The sequence below is a fragment of the Triticum dicoccoides genome, chromosome 2B, assembly GCF_002162155.2.
Source record: "Triticum dicoccoides isolate Atlit2015 ecotype Zavitan chromosome 2B, WEW_v2.0, whole genome shotgun sequence".
Taxonomy (NCBI): domain Eukaryota; kingdom Viridiplantae; phylum Streptophyta; class Magnoliopsida; order Poales; family Poaceae; genus Triticum; species Triticum dicoccoides.
This window is the reverse complement of record NC_041383.1, coordinates 800,131,435-800,149,127: the sequence shown is the minus strand read 5'-3', so window position 1 is coordinate 800,149,127 and position 17,693 is coordinate 800,131,435. Positions and strand designations below refer to the sequence as shown.

General features: G+C 44.7%; 1 pseudogene; it reads left to right on the top strand.

The window, feature by feature from the left end:
• The first annotated feature begins 144 nt into the window (after positions 1-144).
• LOC119368884 lies at positions 145-1,736 on the top strand (annotated as a pseudogene).
• The last annotated feature ends 15,957 nt before the right edge of the window (positions 1,737-17,693 follow it).

Below are 17,693 nucleotides of genomic sequence, written 5' to 3'. Positions count from 1 at the left end.
ATCCATAAAACAGATTGGCCCATGAAGGATGCCAGTATATATATGCCCCCATACACGAGCATGTCCGAAGTTCATCGAGCAAACACACAAACACTGGACTACCACCGAACTTATCCCACAACTTTGTCAAGTCTTCTCTTTGAAATGGAGGGTGTTACAGTGTTGATTGTTGGTGCTGGGCCAGCAGGCCTCGCAACGGCAGCATGCCTTAGCCAATTCTCAATTCCTTATGCCATCGTCGAGTGCGAGAGCTGTAGCGCGTCACTCTGGCGCAACCGCGCGTATGATCGCCTCAAGCTGTATCTCGCAAAGGAGTTCTATGAGTTGCCACACATGTCATACCCTATAGATGCACCAACTTACATACCAAAAACCTTGTTTGTGAAGTACTTGCATGACTATGTTGAGTGTTTCAACATTCAACCAAAGTATCTCACCAGCGTGGAGTCATCCACATATGACAATGATGAAAAAAGTTGGTCCATTGTGGCAAAGGACATGTCAAAGTGCACCACAGTCAAGTTCATGGCGAAGTTTCTTGTTGTGGCAAGTGGTGAGAATAGTGCAGAGAATATTCCAATGTTCCCTAGACTGGAAAACTTTCCAGGTGATGTTATCCACTCCTAAAGCTACAAGTCAGGCAAGAGCTACTCTGGCAAGAATGTATTGGTCATTGGATCTGGCAACTCCGGGATGGAAATTGCTTATGACCTTGCGACCCATGGTGCCAACACATTGATTGTTATACGAAGCCCGGTATGTACGTGCAATATATTTTCACTGGGTGCATGAACGCAAATTCTTAGTATAGTTATTAATAGAAGAGATGCAATTTTCAGTGTTTTACTAATAGGAAGTATTTCACAGAGAAAAAGAGATGGACTGTTTTATATCACACACAAACAACTGAAAGACTAAAGGAACCACATGACAAAAATTTATTTCTTGAAAGAAGAAATTCTATGAAAATTTATTTATCATGCATACTTCAAAAGAGATGTGACGTGTTTTGTTGTTGCAGATTCATGTAATGACAAAGGAATTAATTCGTTTGGGGATGACACTTGCTCACCATCTTCCATTGAATCTAGTGGATAAACTCCTTGTGATGGCAGCGTATTTAATATTTGGAGACCTGTCACAGCATGGCATCACAAGGCCAAAAATGGGTCCAATGACCCTCAAATCAGAAACAGGCCGATCAGCAGTAATTGATGTTGGGACTGTTGGATTGATCAAAAAAGGCATCATCAAAGTAAGTATGTCCTTGACATGACACAAATTTATAACATATGTTGATTTGATATGCCAAGTCATCAATGTATTTTTATCTCCTAAAGGTTCAAGGGAGCATTAGTAAGATCAAGGGCAACATAGTTAAATTTCAATGCAGTAAAAGAATGTCATTTGATGCAATTGTGTTTGCAACTAGATACAAAAGCACGGCAAATATGTGGCTCAAGGTAATATAGCTTGTGGTTGAACATGTCTGAGTTTGTTTTCTTGGTGTAACCATTATTAAATCTGCTAACAAGGTCTATGTGTTTTCAATCCAGAATGGTGAGAGCATGTTAAATGGCAACGGACTGCCCATCAAAAAATATCCGAATCATTGGAAAGGTGAAAATGGGCTCTACTGTGCTGGGTTGGCGAGGAGAGGATTAGCTGGTATTGCAACAGATGCCAAGAATATCGCTAATGACATCAAATCTGCGATGGGCTCTATGTCAAGTTAAATCACCTTTTACATGTAGTTTACCAAGCATGCTAGAAGGTTGATTCTTTGGGAAATATATCCATTGTGTCACCTTTCTATCTAGCTTTTAGACAAGTAAATTTATGTTTATTTTAAGGTTCATATGTGCCCCAAAGAGAGATGTACTATTATACTATAATCAAGGGCTTTGTACTATTATTACGCGGAGAGATTTCTAATTTTCATTGAACCTACAAGTGTGTATTATATTTTATTTACTTGAAATTATATGTGCAAAAGGCATGCGCTCAATACTCTATTATCTATTCCAAAATCTCTTGTGGCGTGTTTACCTCATCAACATACAACTGTAGAGGTAGTAATCTCATCAGCCTAAAATAAATGCATAGTTCACTACATCCATGGCCGGTAGTGTAGTGCTATTTAGTCTTAGAATGGCACTAGTTATCATCCCGTGCATCTGCATGGGGTAGCTGACATACTATAAATCATTAAAAATATTTGTGAACATATTTAGAAACTTAAAACTAAAATTTAAAACACCGTATGACGGAAAACTACTATTTAGAACGTGTATTTGTGGTTACGTGATACACGTATCCTTAGTTGTCGTGGACACAGTTTGTTGTGCCCGAAGCGCAGGGTTTGCAGTATGCAGTAAGTTTTCCATCGGCTAAGATCCAAGGTATCCATCCGCATAGCCTTGGATATAAATTGCTTATTACCTGGCGACCATGGTGCCAATAATTCGATTGTCATACGAAGGCTGATATGTACTACTTGCACTATATATTTTCACTGGGTACATGAACGCAATTTTTTAGTATAGTTACCACTGGAAGAGATCCATTTTTTAGTATTATTACTAATACAAAGTTTTCACATATATAAGAGATGGACTGTTTGATATGACGCACAAACAAACAAATGACTAGAGTAACTACATGACAAACAATTAACATTTGAAAGAAGAAATTCTATGAAATTTTGTTTTATCATGCATGCTTCAAAAGAGGTGTGACATGTCTTTTGGTTGCAGATTCATGTAATGACAACAGAATTTGTTCAGTTGGGATGACACTTCCTCACCATCTTTCACTAAATCTAGTGAATAACCTCTTTGTGACGGCAGCGAATTTCATATTTGGAGACCTATCGAGGCATGGCATCACAAGGCCCAAAACCAAAAATGGATCACAACGACCCTCAAGTTAGAAACCTATCGATCAATAGTGATTGATGTTGGGACTGTTGGATTAATAAAAAAATCATCAGCAGATTATTTGGAATATTTGAAGGAATCTGCCTTATTAGTCATATTTTTTATAGTTGAAAATAATAAGTAGACCTTTTCTCTCATAATGTCGGTTTGTTTTCTAGTTGGCACTTCCAGAGAGATCCTAGTCATCTACATAGATAATATAGATCTGACTCAAATACGCAATTATATATTTCAAAAATAAGGCAATTACATGACGAAGAAGGCGGCTACTTGCATATATACTGAATGTTCATTATATTTGAAGGCATAACAGGCAATCATTTGTTTTCTTTTTGGAGAAACACCGACATTGGATTTATAAAAGTGTCAATGGGATATATAGAACATCATTTGAATCAAGACAATAAGAAATCCTAAGTACCCTTTTTTACAATGTGAACTGACAGAATAAAGCATATATAGTGGATGAGCTTCTCCCAGTTTTGTCTATCACTTTTATCAACTGATGACTCATTGGAATTTACTGCCTTCCAAGACAAAATATACTCGAATGGTAAACATTGTTGATGCCAAACTTGAATTAGCTAAAAGCAACTATAACCAGTAACTGAAATATGATCTTAACACGCTCCTGGATTGGCGGAGTGTACCTCTGTATTCTGTTTTCCCTTTTCAAAAATAGCACATTTAATTGATGCATTGTTCGAGAAATCTTCAAATCATTCAAAAAAAATCTGAGGCATTGTTCGGCCAGTCTCCTGAGTATGACATGATAGGCTGGCCCCTTAAGCAAGGAGAAGAAGCAAGTAGGCCCAGCAATGACGAGCGAGGCCTCCACAAGTCCACAGGAACAAAACCCGCCAATCCGCCATCCTCCTTCCTCCTCTAGGGTTTTAGTACGCAGCGCCGCCGTCTCCCTCCCCACCTCCGTCCCCCGCCGCCCCGCCTCCTACCCGGCAGACCACCACCGAGGCCCGAGCCAGCGTCCATGACCGGCAAGAAGCACAAGTCCTCTAAGAAGCAGCCCAAGGGCAGCCGCTCGGCGCCGACGCCGATGCGGTGGCCGACGCCAGGAAACGTCGTCGCTCCGGCGCCGCCAAACGCCACCAGGCCGAGGAGGAGGAGTTCATGCCCTCCTCCATCAGCGCCAAGATCCTCCGCAAGGCCCTCAAGCAGCAGCAGGAGCAGCAGGAGGAGATCCTCCACGTACTATTCAGTCTTCGAATGGCACAAATTATCAACCTGTGCAACTACATGGGCTAGCTGACGTACTAATAAATCATTAAAAATATCTGTGAACTGATTTAGAAACTTAAAACTAAAAGTTAGAACACCATATGACGGAAAACTACTATTTAGAACGTGTATTTGTGGTTACATGATACTTGTATCCTTATATGTTGTGGACATAGTTTGTTGTGCCCGAGGCGCCCAGGGTTTGCAGTATGCAGTAAGTTTTCCATCGGCTGAGATCCAAGGTATCCATCCGTCTAGTCTTGGATATAAATTGCTTATGACCTTGTGACCATGGTGCCAATACTTCGATTATTATACGGAGCCTGATATGTACTACATGCACTATATATTTTCATTAGTTACATGAACACCATTTTTTTAGTATAGTCACCACTAGAAGAGATGCATTTTTTCATATTATTACTAATAGAATGTATTTCACATATATAAGAGATGGATTGTTTTATATCACGCACAAACAACAAAAATACTAGAGGAACTACATGACAAAAAAATAACAATTGAAAGAAGAAATTCTATGAAATTTTGTTCTATCAGGCATGCTTCAAAAGAGGCGTGACATGTCTTTTGGTTGCGGATTCATGTGATGACAAGAGAATTAATTTAGTTGGGATGACACTTGCTCACTTTCTTTCACTAAATCTAGTGGGTGACCTCTTTGTGACGGCGGCGAATGTCATATTTGGAGATCGATCGAGGTATATGGCGTCACAAGGCCCAAAACCAAAAATGGTCGAATGACCCTCAAGTTAGAAACCAACCGACCCACAACCATTGAGTTGGGACTGTTGGATTAATAAACCCTTCACCCATCAAACCCTTCCAGCTCCTTGCGGATGGACGGTGCTTGGACACATTTGAAAACCTGTACTCTGGTAGTCTGATTACCACTATACTTACATCTGGGTGCCGCGTATTTGCGCATGACATGTTTGACCAATGTTGTGACTACACAAAGGATAACGGGTTCTTGTTGTGGGAGGACGCGAAGAAGATGCGGTTGATAGTGAGTGGGGAGTTCCACAGAGAAATGCGGGAGTTCCTCCGCAGGCAAAAATGATGCAAGGGGAGTGACCATTTGGAAAGAAGAGAAGGTGCTACTTGTCTGTACCACATGCTCCTTCATGTGAGGAAGGCCTGAATATACCTACCCAGCAGACAGGTCTTTAGAAGATCCAACTGCAGGAGGCAGAGTGGTAGTCTGGTAGATGTTGAAATCATTTGGACTCGACGGTTGTAAATCGAATGTAATCATATGTTTGATAGGTTTAGTCTGCGGTTTGCGCCATGCTAAATGTAATCCACAGAAGGTAGTGGATTATTCTGTTAGGCAAATCAAAATCCGATGAACTGTACGTGCTCCACTTCTCCAGTTCAGTTTTGCATGGAAGTTGCGTACAATTGTGATTAATCTGTGTCAGTCAGTTTGGAACCAGACATGTTTGCAAAACCGCATCGAGACAGGATTTACAATTTTGATTTTTAGTAAATTGGTTTATTATCTTTTTAACAAAATATATCCACACTCTGGTGTATAGAGTTCAAAATACAATGAGCATTCAATTTGATGTTCAGGCATAGGACAATATGAATATACCAAAGTTGAAATATGGCCTCATATTAAACGAGTGTTCAGTATAGAAACAAATTTATATTTAAAAAACTGGTTTCAAATATTTGAACTAAAGTTCCACTTTTTTGTTCACAACATCGAACAAATCCTTCTGAGATGATTGTTTCCTTTTGTCATCCACATTATATTAACTAGAGAAAATGAAATAGGACTTTGCCTATAAATGTGTGTTTGGAAATCAGACTTATCCTTATCATATCCTATATCGTCTACAAAGAGGAAGAAATACTTGAATATTATTAGAGTAGTAATTGTCCTTGGTGATGATGCGAAAGGAAAGAAACATGAAGAATCTTTAATCTACACATAAAAAAGATGGTCGGTAAGTTTCCAATACTAATGATCGATCAACGGTGTGTTTCCTGCCTATTTTGTATCAGTACCCGCTTTCACAACCAACAACGGCTCCATTTTTAGATGGAAATACTCCTACACACTAGGATTAGGCCTCAATAAATATTTACCTTTTTCATCCCTCAATCCATAAAACAGACTGGCCCATGAAGGTGTTGGAAATATGCCCTAGAGGCAATAATAAATTAGTTATTATTATTATATTTCCTTGTTCATGATAATCGTTTGTTATCTATGCTATAATTGTATTGATAGGAAACTCAGATACATGTGTGGGTACATAGACAACACCATGTCCCTAGTAAGCCTCTAGTTGACTAGCTCGTTGATCAATAGATGGTTATGGTTTCCTGACCATGGACATTGGATGTCGTTGATAACGCGATCAATCATTAGGAGAATGATGTGATGGACAAGACCCAATCCTAAGCCTAGCACAAAGATCGTGTAGTTTGTATGCTAAAGCTTTTCTAATGTCAAGTATCATTTCCTTAGACCATGAGATTGTGCAACTCCCGGATACCGTAGGAATGCTTTGGGTGTACCAAACGTCACAACGTAACTGGGTGGCTATAAAGGTGCACTACAGGTATCTCCGAAAGTGTCTGTTGGGTTGGCACGAATCGAGACTGGGATTTGTCACTCCATGTGATGGAGAGGTATCTCTGGGCCCACTCGGTAGGACATCATCACAATGTGCACAATGTGATCAAAGAGTTGATCGCGGGATGATGTGTTACGGAACGAGTAAAGAGACTTGCCGGTAACGAGATTGAACAAGGTATCGGCATACCGACGATCGAATCTCAGGCAAGTACAATATCGTTAGACAAAGGGAATTGTATACGGGATTGATTGAGTCCTTGACATCGTGGTTCATCCGATGAGATCATCGTGGAACTTGTGGGAGCCAACATGGGTATCCAGATCCCGCTGTTGGTTATTGACCGGAGAACGTCTCGGTCCTGTCTGCATGGTCCCCGAACCCGTAGGGTCTACACACTTAAGGTTCGATGACGCTGGGATTATAAAGGAAGTTTGTATGTGGTTAATGAATGTTGTTCGGAGTCCCAGATGATATCCCGGACGTCACGAGGAGTTCCGGAATGGTCCGGAGGTAAAGATTTATATAAGGAAAGTTGTTGTTCGGGTTCCGGGAAAAGTTCGGGTTTTTCCGGTATTGTACCGGGAAGCTTCCAGAAGGTTCCGGAGGATTCCGGAGGGGTCCGGAGGTCCCGAAATTGTTCCACCAGGTACAATACAGCAGCATGGGCTGTAGGGGGGCGCCCTAGCCTTAATGGGCCAGGGGCACCAGCCCCCCAAGGCCCGTGCGCATGGGAGAGGGGAAACCCTAAGGGAGAGGGCCTCCACTTGACTTCGGAGGCACTCCTCCCCCCTTGGCCGCCGCCCCCAACCCTAGATGGGATCTAGGGGGGCCGGACCCCTCTCCCCCCACCTATAAATAGTAGAGGGGTGGGAGGACAGCCGCACCCCAAGTTCTGGCGCAGCCCTCCCCCTCTCCCAAGTACTTCTCCTCTCTCGCGGTGCTTGGCGAAGCCCTGCAGGATTGCCACGCTCCTCCATCACCACCACGCCGTTGTGCTGCTACTGGACGAAGTTTTCCTCAACCTCTCCCTCTCTCCTTGCTGGATCAAGGCATGGGAGACGTCACCGGGCTGTACGTGTGTTGAACGCGGAGGTGCCGTCCGTTCGGCACTAGGATCTCCGGTGATTTGGATCACGACGAGTACGACTCCTTCAACCCCGTTCTCTTGAACGCTTCCGCTTAGCGATCTACAAGGGTATGTAGATGCACTCTCCTTCCCCTCGTTGCTGGTTTCTCCATAGATAGATCTTGATGACACGTAGGAAAATTTTGAATTTCTGCTATGTTCCCCAACAGTGGCATCATGAGCTAGGTCTATTGCGTAGATTCTTTGCACGAGTAGAACACAAAGTAGTTGTGGGCGTTGATTTTGTTCAATATGCTTACCGTTACTAGTCCAATCTTGATTCGGCGGCATTGTGGGATGAAGCGGCCCGGACCGACCTTACCCGTACACTTACGTGAGACAGGTTCCACCGACTGACATGCACTTGTTGCATAAGGTGGCTAGTGGGTGCCAGTCTCTCCCACTTTAGTTGGATCGGATTCGATGAAAAGGGTCCTTATGAAGGGTAAATAACAATTGACATATCACGTTGTGGTTTTTGCGTAGGTAAGAAATGTTCTTGCTAGAAACCCATAGCAGCCATGCAAAACATGCAAACAACAATTAGAGGACGTCTAACTTGTTTTTGCAGGGTATGCTATGTGATGTGATATGGCCAAGAAGAATGTGATGAATGATATGTGATGTATGAGATTGATCATGTTCTTGTAATAGGAACCACGACTTGCATATCGATGAGTATGACAACCGGCAGGAGCCATAGGAGTTGTCTTTATTTATTGTATGACCTGCGTGTCATTTAACAACGCCATGTAATTACTTTACTTTATTGCTGACCGGTAGCCATAGTAGTAGAAGTAATAAGTTGGCGAGACAACTTCATGGAGACACGATGATGGAGATCATGATGATGGAGATCATGGTGTCATGCCGGTGACGATGATGATCATGGAGCCCCGAAGATGGAGATCAAAAGGAGCAGAATGATATTGGCCATATCATGTCACTTTTTGATTGCATGTGATGTTTATCATGTTTATGCATCTTATTTTCTTACAACGACGGTAGTAAATAAGATGATGCCTCATTAAAATTTCAAGAAAGTGTTCCCCCTAACTGTGCACCGTTGCGAAAGTTCGTCGTTTCGAAGCACCACATGATGATCAGGTGTGATAGATTCTTACGTTCACATACAATGGGTGTAAGCCAGATTTACACATGCGAAACACTTAGGTTGACTTGACGAGCCTAGCATGTACAGACATGGCCTCGGAACACAAGAGACCGAAAGGTCGAGCATGAGTCATATAGTAGATACGATCAACATGAAGATGTTCACCGATGATGACTAGTCCGTCTCACGTGATGATCGGACACGGCCTAGTTGACTCGGATCATGTAATCACTTAGATGACTAGAGGGATGTCTATCTGAGTGGGAGTTCATAAGATGAACTTAATTATCCTGAACATAGTCAAAAGATCTTTGCAAATTATGTCGTAAGCTCGCGCTTTAGTTCCACTATTTAGATATGTTCCTAGAGGAAATATAGTTGAAATTTGACAGTAGCGATTATGCATACAATAGAAAGCTTATGTCCTTAATGCACCGCTCAGTGTGCTGAACCCCAAACGTCGTCTGTGGATGTTGCGAACATCGGACATACACATTTTGATAACTACGTGATAGTTCAGTTAAACGGTTTAGAGTTGAGGCACCAAAGACGTTTTCGAAACATCGCGGAACATGTGAGATGTTTCGAGGGCTGAAATTGGGATTTCAGGCTTGTGCCCACGTCAAGAGGTATGAGACCTCCGACGATTTTCTTAGCCTGCAAACTAAGGGAGAAAAGCTCAATCGTTGAGCTTGTGCTCAGATTGTCTGAATGCGACAATCACTTGAATCGAGTGGGAGTTGATCTTCCAGAAATAGTGATGTTTCTCCAAAGTCATTCCCACCAAGCGGCTAGAGCTTAGTGATGAACTATAACATATCAGGGATAGATATGATGATCCTTGAGGTATTCGCAATGTTTGACACCGCGAAAGTAGAAATCAAGAAGGAGCATCAATTGTTGATGGTTGGTGAAACCACTAGTTTCAAGAAGGGCAAGGGCAAGAAGGGATATTCATGAAACGGCAAATCAGCTGCTGCTCTAGTGAAGAAACCCAAGGTTGAACCCAAACCTGAGACTAAGTGCTTCTATAATAAGGGGAACAACCACTGGAGCAGAATTACCCTAGATACTTGGTAGATGAGAAGGCTGGCAAGGTAAATAGAAGTATATTGGGTATACATTATGTTAATGTGTACTTTACTAGTACTCCTAGTAGCACCAGGGTATTAAGATACCGGTTCGGTTGCTAAGTGTTAGTAACTCGAAATAAAAGAGCTACGGAATAAACGGAGACTAGCTAAAGGTGAGCTGACGATATGTGTTGGAAGTGTTTCCAAGTTTGATGTGATCAAACATCGCACGCTCCCTCTACCATCAAGATTAGTATTAAACCTGAATAATTGTCATTTGGTGTTTGCGTTGAGCATAGACATGATTGGATTATGTCTATCGCTATACGGTTATTCATTTAAGGAGAATAATGGTTACTCTATTTATTTGAATAATACCTTCAATGGTCTTGCACCTAAAGGAATGGTTTATTGAATCTCGATCGTAGTGATACACATTTTCATGCCAAAAGATATAAGATAGTAATGATAGTACCACTTACTTGTGGCACTGCCATGTAAGTCATATTGGTGTAAAACGCATGAAGAAGCTCCATGTTGATGGATCTTTGGACTCACTCGTTTTGAAAAGTTTGAGACATGCGAACCATGTCTATTGGTGTATACGCATGAAGAAACTCCATGCAGATGGATCATTTGGACTCACTTGATTTTGAATCACTTGAGATATGCAAATCATACCGCATGGGCAAGATGACTAAAAAGCCTCGTTTTTCAGTAAAATGGAACAAGATAGCAACTTGTTGGAAGTAACACATTTTGATGTGTGCAGTCCAATGAGTGCTGAGGCATGCAGTGAATATAGTTATGTTCTTACTTCACAGATGATTCGAGTAGATGTTGAGTATATTTACTTGATGAAACACAAGTCTGAATTTGAATGGTTCAAGTAATTTCAGAGTGAAGTTGAAGATCATCGTGACAAGAGGATATAATGTCTATGATATGATCATAGAGATGAGTATCTGAGTTACGAGCTTTGGCACGCAATTAAGACATTGTGGAAATTGTTTCACAATTAATACCGCCTGGAACACCATAGTGTGAGGGTGTGTCCGAACATCATAGTTGCACCCTATTGGATATGGTGCGTACCATGATGTCTCTTATCAAATTACCACTATCGTTCATGGGTTAGGCATTCGAGACAACCACATTCACTTTAAATAGGGCACCACGTAATTCCGTTGAGATGACACCGTATGAACTATGGTTTAGAGAAACCTAAGCTGTCATTTCTTAAAGGCTTGGGGCTGCGACGCTTATGTGAAAAAGTATCAGATTGATAAGCTCGAACCCAAAGCGGATAAAATGCATCTTCATAGGACACCCAAAAACAGTTGGGTATACCTCCTAATTCAGATCCGAAAGCAATAGGGATTGTTTCTTGAATCGGGTCCTTTCTCGAGGAAAGGTTTGTCTCAAAAAGTTGAGTGGGAGGATGGTGGAGACTTGATATGGTTATTGAACCGTCGCTACAACTAGAGTGTAGCGGGGAACAGGAAGTTTTTCCTGTGGCACCTACACCAATTGAAGTAGAAGCTTATGATAGTGATCATGAAACTTCGGATCAAGTCACTACCGTACCTCATAGGATGACAAGGATGTGTACTGCTTCAGAGTGGTAACCATGAAATCCGAGATAGGATCCATGTATCAGAACAAAGCATGGACTTTGGTGGACTTGCCCGATGATCGGCAAGCCATTGAGATAAATGGATCTTTAAGAAGAAGACGGACGTGGACGGTCTATGAAGCTCGACTTGTGGCGAAGAGTTTTTTTTCACAAGTTCAAGGAAGTTGACTACGATGAGATTTTCTCATCCATAGCGATGCTTAAGTCCGTCGGAATCATGTTAGCATTAGCTGCATTTATGAAATCTAGCAGATGGATGTCAAAACGAGTTTCCTTACCAGTTTTCGTAGGGAAAGGTTGTATGCGATACAATCAGAAAGGTTTTGTCGATCCTAAGGATGCTAAAAGGTATGCTAGCTCCAGCGATCCTTCTAAGGACTGGAGCCAGCATCTCAGAGTTGGAATGTACGCTTTAATGAGATGATCAAAGATTTTGGATTTATACAAAGTTTATGAGAAACTTGTATTTCCAAAGAAGTGAGTGGGAGCACTATAGAATTTCTGATGAGTATATGTTGTTGACATATTGTTGATCAGAAATGATGTAGAATTTCTGGAAATCATATAGGGTTATTTGAAAGGTGTTTTTCAATAGAAAACCTGTAATAAGCTGCTTGAACATTGAGCATCAAGATCTATGAGAATAGATCAAAAACGCTAAATGGTACTTTCAAATGAGCATATACCTTGACATGATCTTGAAGGTGTTCAAGATGGATCAGTCCAAGAAGGAGTTCTTGCCTGAGATGTAAGGTATGAAGTTAAGACTTAAAGCTCGACCACGGCAGAAAAGAGAGAAAGGACGAAGGTCGTCCCCTATGCTTTAGACGTAGGCTCTACAGTATGCTATGATGTGTACTGCACCTGATGCGTGCCTTGCTACATATCTGGCAAGAGGGTACAAAGGTGATCAAGGAGTGGATCACTAGATAGCGGTCAAAATTATCCTTAGAGGAATAAGGATATGTTTCTCGATTATGGAGGTGATAAAGAGTTCGGCGTAAAGGGTTACGTTGATGCAAGCTTTAACACCTATCCGAGTGACTCTGAGTAGCAAACCGGATACGTATAGTGGAGCGACCATTTGGAATAGCTCCAAGTGGAGCGTGGAAGCAGCATTTACAATATGACCTAGAGATTTGTGAAGTACATACGGATCTGAATGTTGCAGACCCGTTGACTAAAGTCTCTCTGTCGGTGTCAAAACCGGCGGATCTCGGGTAGGGGGTCCCGAACTATGCGTCTAGACAGATGGTAACAGGAGACAAGGGACACGATGTTTTTACCCAGGTTCGGGCCCTCTTGATGGAGGTAAAACCCTAATCCTTCTTGATTGATATTGATGATATGGGTAGTACAAGAGTGGATCTACCACGAGATCAAGGAGGCTAAACCCTAGAAGCTAGCCTATGGTATGATTGTTGTAATGGTTGTGTGTCCTACGGACTAAAACCCTTCGGTTTATATAGACACTGGAGAGGGCTAGGGTTACACAGAGTCGGTTACAATGGTAGGAGATCTACATATCCGTATCGCCAAGCTTGCCTTCCACGCCAAGGAAAGTCCCATCCGGACACGGGACGAAGTCTTCAATCTTGTATCTTCATAGTCTTGGAGTCTGGCCGATGATGATAGTCCGGCTATCCGGACACCCCCTAGTCCAGGACTCCCTCAGTAGCCCCCGAACCAGGCTTAAATGATGACGAGTCCGGCGCATATATTGTCTTCGGCGTTGCAAGGCGGGTTCTCCTTCAAATTCCATGTACCTGCCGAACAGTGTCCAGCTCCCTTACAAATGTTGCGCTCCTTGGCTTCCACGCCCAATAATGGCCTTCTTCCACGCGTCGCACGAATGCGAAAAGCCAGGGTATCTTTTATGTTTTACCCCCTAGCTGCGCAAATAATCTGCCTATAAGAGAGGCAAGAATCCAGATCCAAATCACACCATCTTCCTTCCGCGAGTACTCATCGGAGCGCTTCTGACCAAAAATCCATTCCATCATGGACCATCGATGCGGCTCCTCCTCTCGCGCTCCCAGCCCTCTGCCAGGAGATTGGAGGAGATATTCTGTTCCGCACAACGAGCTGGTGACGCTCCAAGCGGAGGGATATCTTCCTCCGGCCTTTATGGTCCTGGTTCGAGCCGGGCTGGCCACCTACAAAGGTGGGAAGCAAGCGGAGGCCACCCCTAGTCCCTCTAAAGGGGAGCGGGTATGCTTCGTCCCCTATCTGATAAGGGGGCTTGGATTTCCTATACACCCGTTCCTCCGCGGGCTTCTGGAGTTCTACGGACTCCAGCTCCATCACCTCACGCCTGCCTCTATTCTGCATATCGCGGGTTTCGTAGCTCTTTGCGAACTATTCCTGGGCATCGAGCCCCATTTTGCGCTGTGGAAGAGGCTATTCTGCCTCGTACCCCGCTCTCACAAGGGGTCAATATATCAAGTGGGCGGTGCAGAAATATGGCGCATCGCCTGGACCGGATATCCATCCGGAACCCCTAAGAAGGCGTCCGAAGACTGGCCTTCAGAATGGTTTTATGTAGAGGACGCTCCACTGCCGGACCCAGTTCGGATCGGCCTCCCGGAGTTCAGCAATGCTCCTCTGAAGAAACGCCTAAGTTGGCGCCCGCGGAGTCCTCAGCTGGAGGAAGACAAGAGTGTCCATTATTTGATGGGCCGGATAAGGTTGCTGGCCCATTCCGGATTGACCATGATTGGAGTCATGGACACGTGCATTATGCAGGGGGTGCAGCCGCTGCAATACAGGGGCCACCCCATGTGGGATTTCAACGGGGAGAATGATGCCACTCGTCATGGCCGCAAAGGGCCGGGATCGGCCGAAGATCTGGTGAAGATTCTGTCCGGCCTGTACAACGGGGAGAAGGAGGACTTCCTCCAGACGAGCCCATTGAATGGGTTCTCCATGAATAACCCTCGGAGCTGGGTAAGCAGATGTTTATTTATCTGACCCATGCTTTCAAAGTTAAGTACCTTACTTTATGGTTTTGACGCGGGAACTGCGCCGGACTGTGGAGAGCATACATAGTCCGGCCCCACAACCCGAGGATCCGGGAAGATCCCTTGATCCGGTCTCCGAAGAGGATCCGAACATAAAGGTGGAGCTAATTGACGGGGTGTTCCACCAACTCAGCATGGACAATGCTCTAGTCGCCATTACAGCCGACTACCCCGGCTTGTCACCGGCTTCCCAGGTATTTATGACCGAAGTCCTGACACCATTACTCCATCCTTGCGCATTTCTGACCACCGTACACAACGGTGTCTTGCAGAAGGTGCCTTCAAGGCGGGAAGCCGAACCCGCGATGGCTGACCAACAGGGGTCAGTCCGGCCCCGCAGGCGGAAGAGGGGTGCGGTGCGAATCGAAATGTCACCGCAACGGTATAGCTCGCGACCATCATTTAGGACAAAGTTCCTAGGAGGTGTATTAATGCTCATGACTTTTGCAGGAGAAAGAGTGCTCGCCGGACTGTGGGCGGAGAGGTTGCCAACCAAGCCTCTGCCAGCCAGGCTCCAACACCTGGTCCGGAGGGGGAGGCGAGCGCAAGGCGCGAGCCGGATACTCCTCCAACGGAGGATGCCGACAGGCTGTCCGCCACCAGGTCTGAGGTGGAGAGCGCCATGAACCATAGGCGCCGCCGGACAGTTTTTTGTGACGCGTGCTTCTCCCCTGAGGCGTTGAATGCCTTTAACGCGGGAGACGCGCACCTCCGTGCTGCTCAAGATGGTTTGACCAGAGCCACAGAGCAGTATGTAAAAGACATACGGGTAAGAGATTTTAATAGTTGTATATGCCAGTAGCCCCCGAGACTTCAAGTAGTTAGAGTAACTGATTTAAGGATCATTTGATATGTAGGATCTTATAGAGAAGAATACCCAATTGTCCCAGGAGCTACAAGAGTGCAAGGCCCAACTTGAGGCCGCACTCGCTGCCACAGGAGGAGACACAGAGACCCCTCCTGGTAACACATTATTTCAAAAAGATAAGCGGTGTGCGGCGTGCGTGTAAGTCTGACAATGATATTGCAGATGTTGCCGGACTGGATCTGGACAAGCAACACCTACTATGCCAGCTGAAGGCCGGCGAGAGGGTGCTTATGAAGGTGCAGCAGGAGAGGAACAAACTCCGGGATGCCCACACCCAGCTTGGGGAAGAGCTGAAAGTTGTTCGGGCCGAGCTGTCTGGCTCCATGAAGGAGAATCAGCGGCTTCGTCGCGACATCTATGGTAATTGCTTGAGCGAATTCTTTTGAAAAGAAGAGTTCAGCGAGGAAGCCTATTGACAGGAATATGTCTGTAGGGGCGCTCACAGGTCGCCCTGCAGAGGAAATGCCTGGTTCGACAGGTGACCAACTTCCCGAGCTGGTGCAACTGCTCGAACGTGTTCGGCAGGCGATGGGTGGCGTCGTCCAGGCCCTATGGCCATCCGTCTCCCTACCCGAGGGCCTTGGGGAGCTCGCGGAGAAGCTTCAGGGAGCGCGGCAGTGCTTCCGTTTATGGAAGATATCGGCCTGCCGTCAAGGTGCCAGGGAGGCCTGGGCCATGGTGAAGACGCGATACAAGAAGGCGGATCCAAACCACATGGCCGAGGTCGGACCTGTGGGGGCCGATGGGAAGGAGATCCCTGTGAGCTTAGTGTACGGCCAAGTAGAGTTGGCCGCTAAGTATTCCCAACGGGACTGTAAATTAGACAACCTGTTAGACGGGATTGAGGAGGAGTACAGTCAGTCAATTTGACGATGCATTTAAAATGACATGTAAAATGCCTTCTAGCCGGATTGTAGATCGTTTGTCTTTGCCGACCTTTTCGCTTCGACCTCGGGACCCTAGAGTCCGGAGTGTGTCCGAATACCTTCTCGGTTATGACAAAACCGGGGCATGCATGGAGACCAGGCGTAGGGGTCATTAGTGCTTTATTAGACAAGTGCCCAACTAGTTATGTTATATTACATGGTTAGTAAGAAACATCTTCCAGGGAGAATAGTTCCGTTAAGGGTTCCTTTCCCTGGGAGGCATGCCCTAAAGTGCATGTCCGGTCTGCGAAAAAAGCAGGAAAACATCTGGGGGCAGATAGATAAATGTGTAAAAAATCATCTTTCAAGTCACCGACCGAATATTCCCTTAAGAACTCTAGCTTTCGGCTTCACCCAGTCTGAGGTACACATCCGGCTGACCCGGCAGTAACAATCGCAGAGGTGCTCCCTTTACCTCCTAGACGAACAATCGGGAACGTAGGGGTAAGCACAGGAGCCAGGCAACCCAGCTTGGCCAAAACTTAAGTCATATCGATGCATATAATGGTGAATAAAAGGTACATGTGGAAGTTTGACACATGTGCTGGGCATGAAGCCCGTATAAGTAAGCTTCTGTTAAAGAAGCCCCCAGGTATAATGAGTGCGGGTAGCACATCAGGTGTGTGCGAGCAATGTGCAAATAGGCCCTCAAGGGCTTTTATGAAAAAGGTAGGAGAAAAGAGAGAAACAAAAGACAGCCGAAGTGTGAAAATGTGGAGGAAGGAGACGAACTCTTAGTCCAGCGCTAGGCGTAGAATCTTCGGAGGCGGGCTGCGTTCCATGGGTTCGGCTCGAGTCGGTTGTCCGATGCATTCCGCTGACGGTATGCTCCGCCAGTCAGGACTTGGTCGATGATGAAGGGACCTTCCCATTTGGGCTTGAGTTTGTCCTTTTTCTTGTCCGGCAGGCGTAGAACTAGTTCGCCAACATTGTAAGTTTTAGCCCGTACTTCTCTGCTTTGATATCTTCGAGCCTGCTGCTGATAGAATGCGGAACGGGCCTTTGCCACATCATGTTCCTCCTCCAATGCGTCCAAGCTGTCCTGCCGATCCAGCTCGGCTTCTCTTTCTTTGTACATGCGCACTCAAGGTGAGTCATGAATTATGTCGCAGGGCAAAACTGCCTCTGCGTCGTAGACCA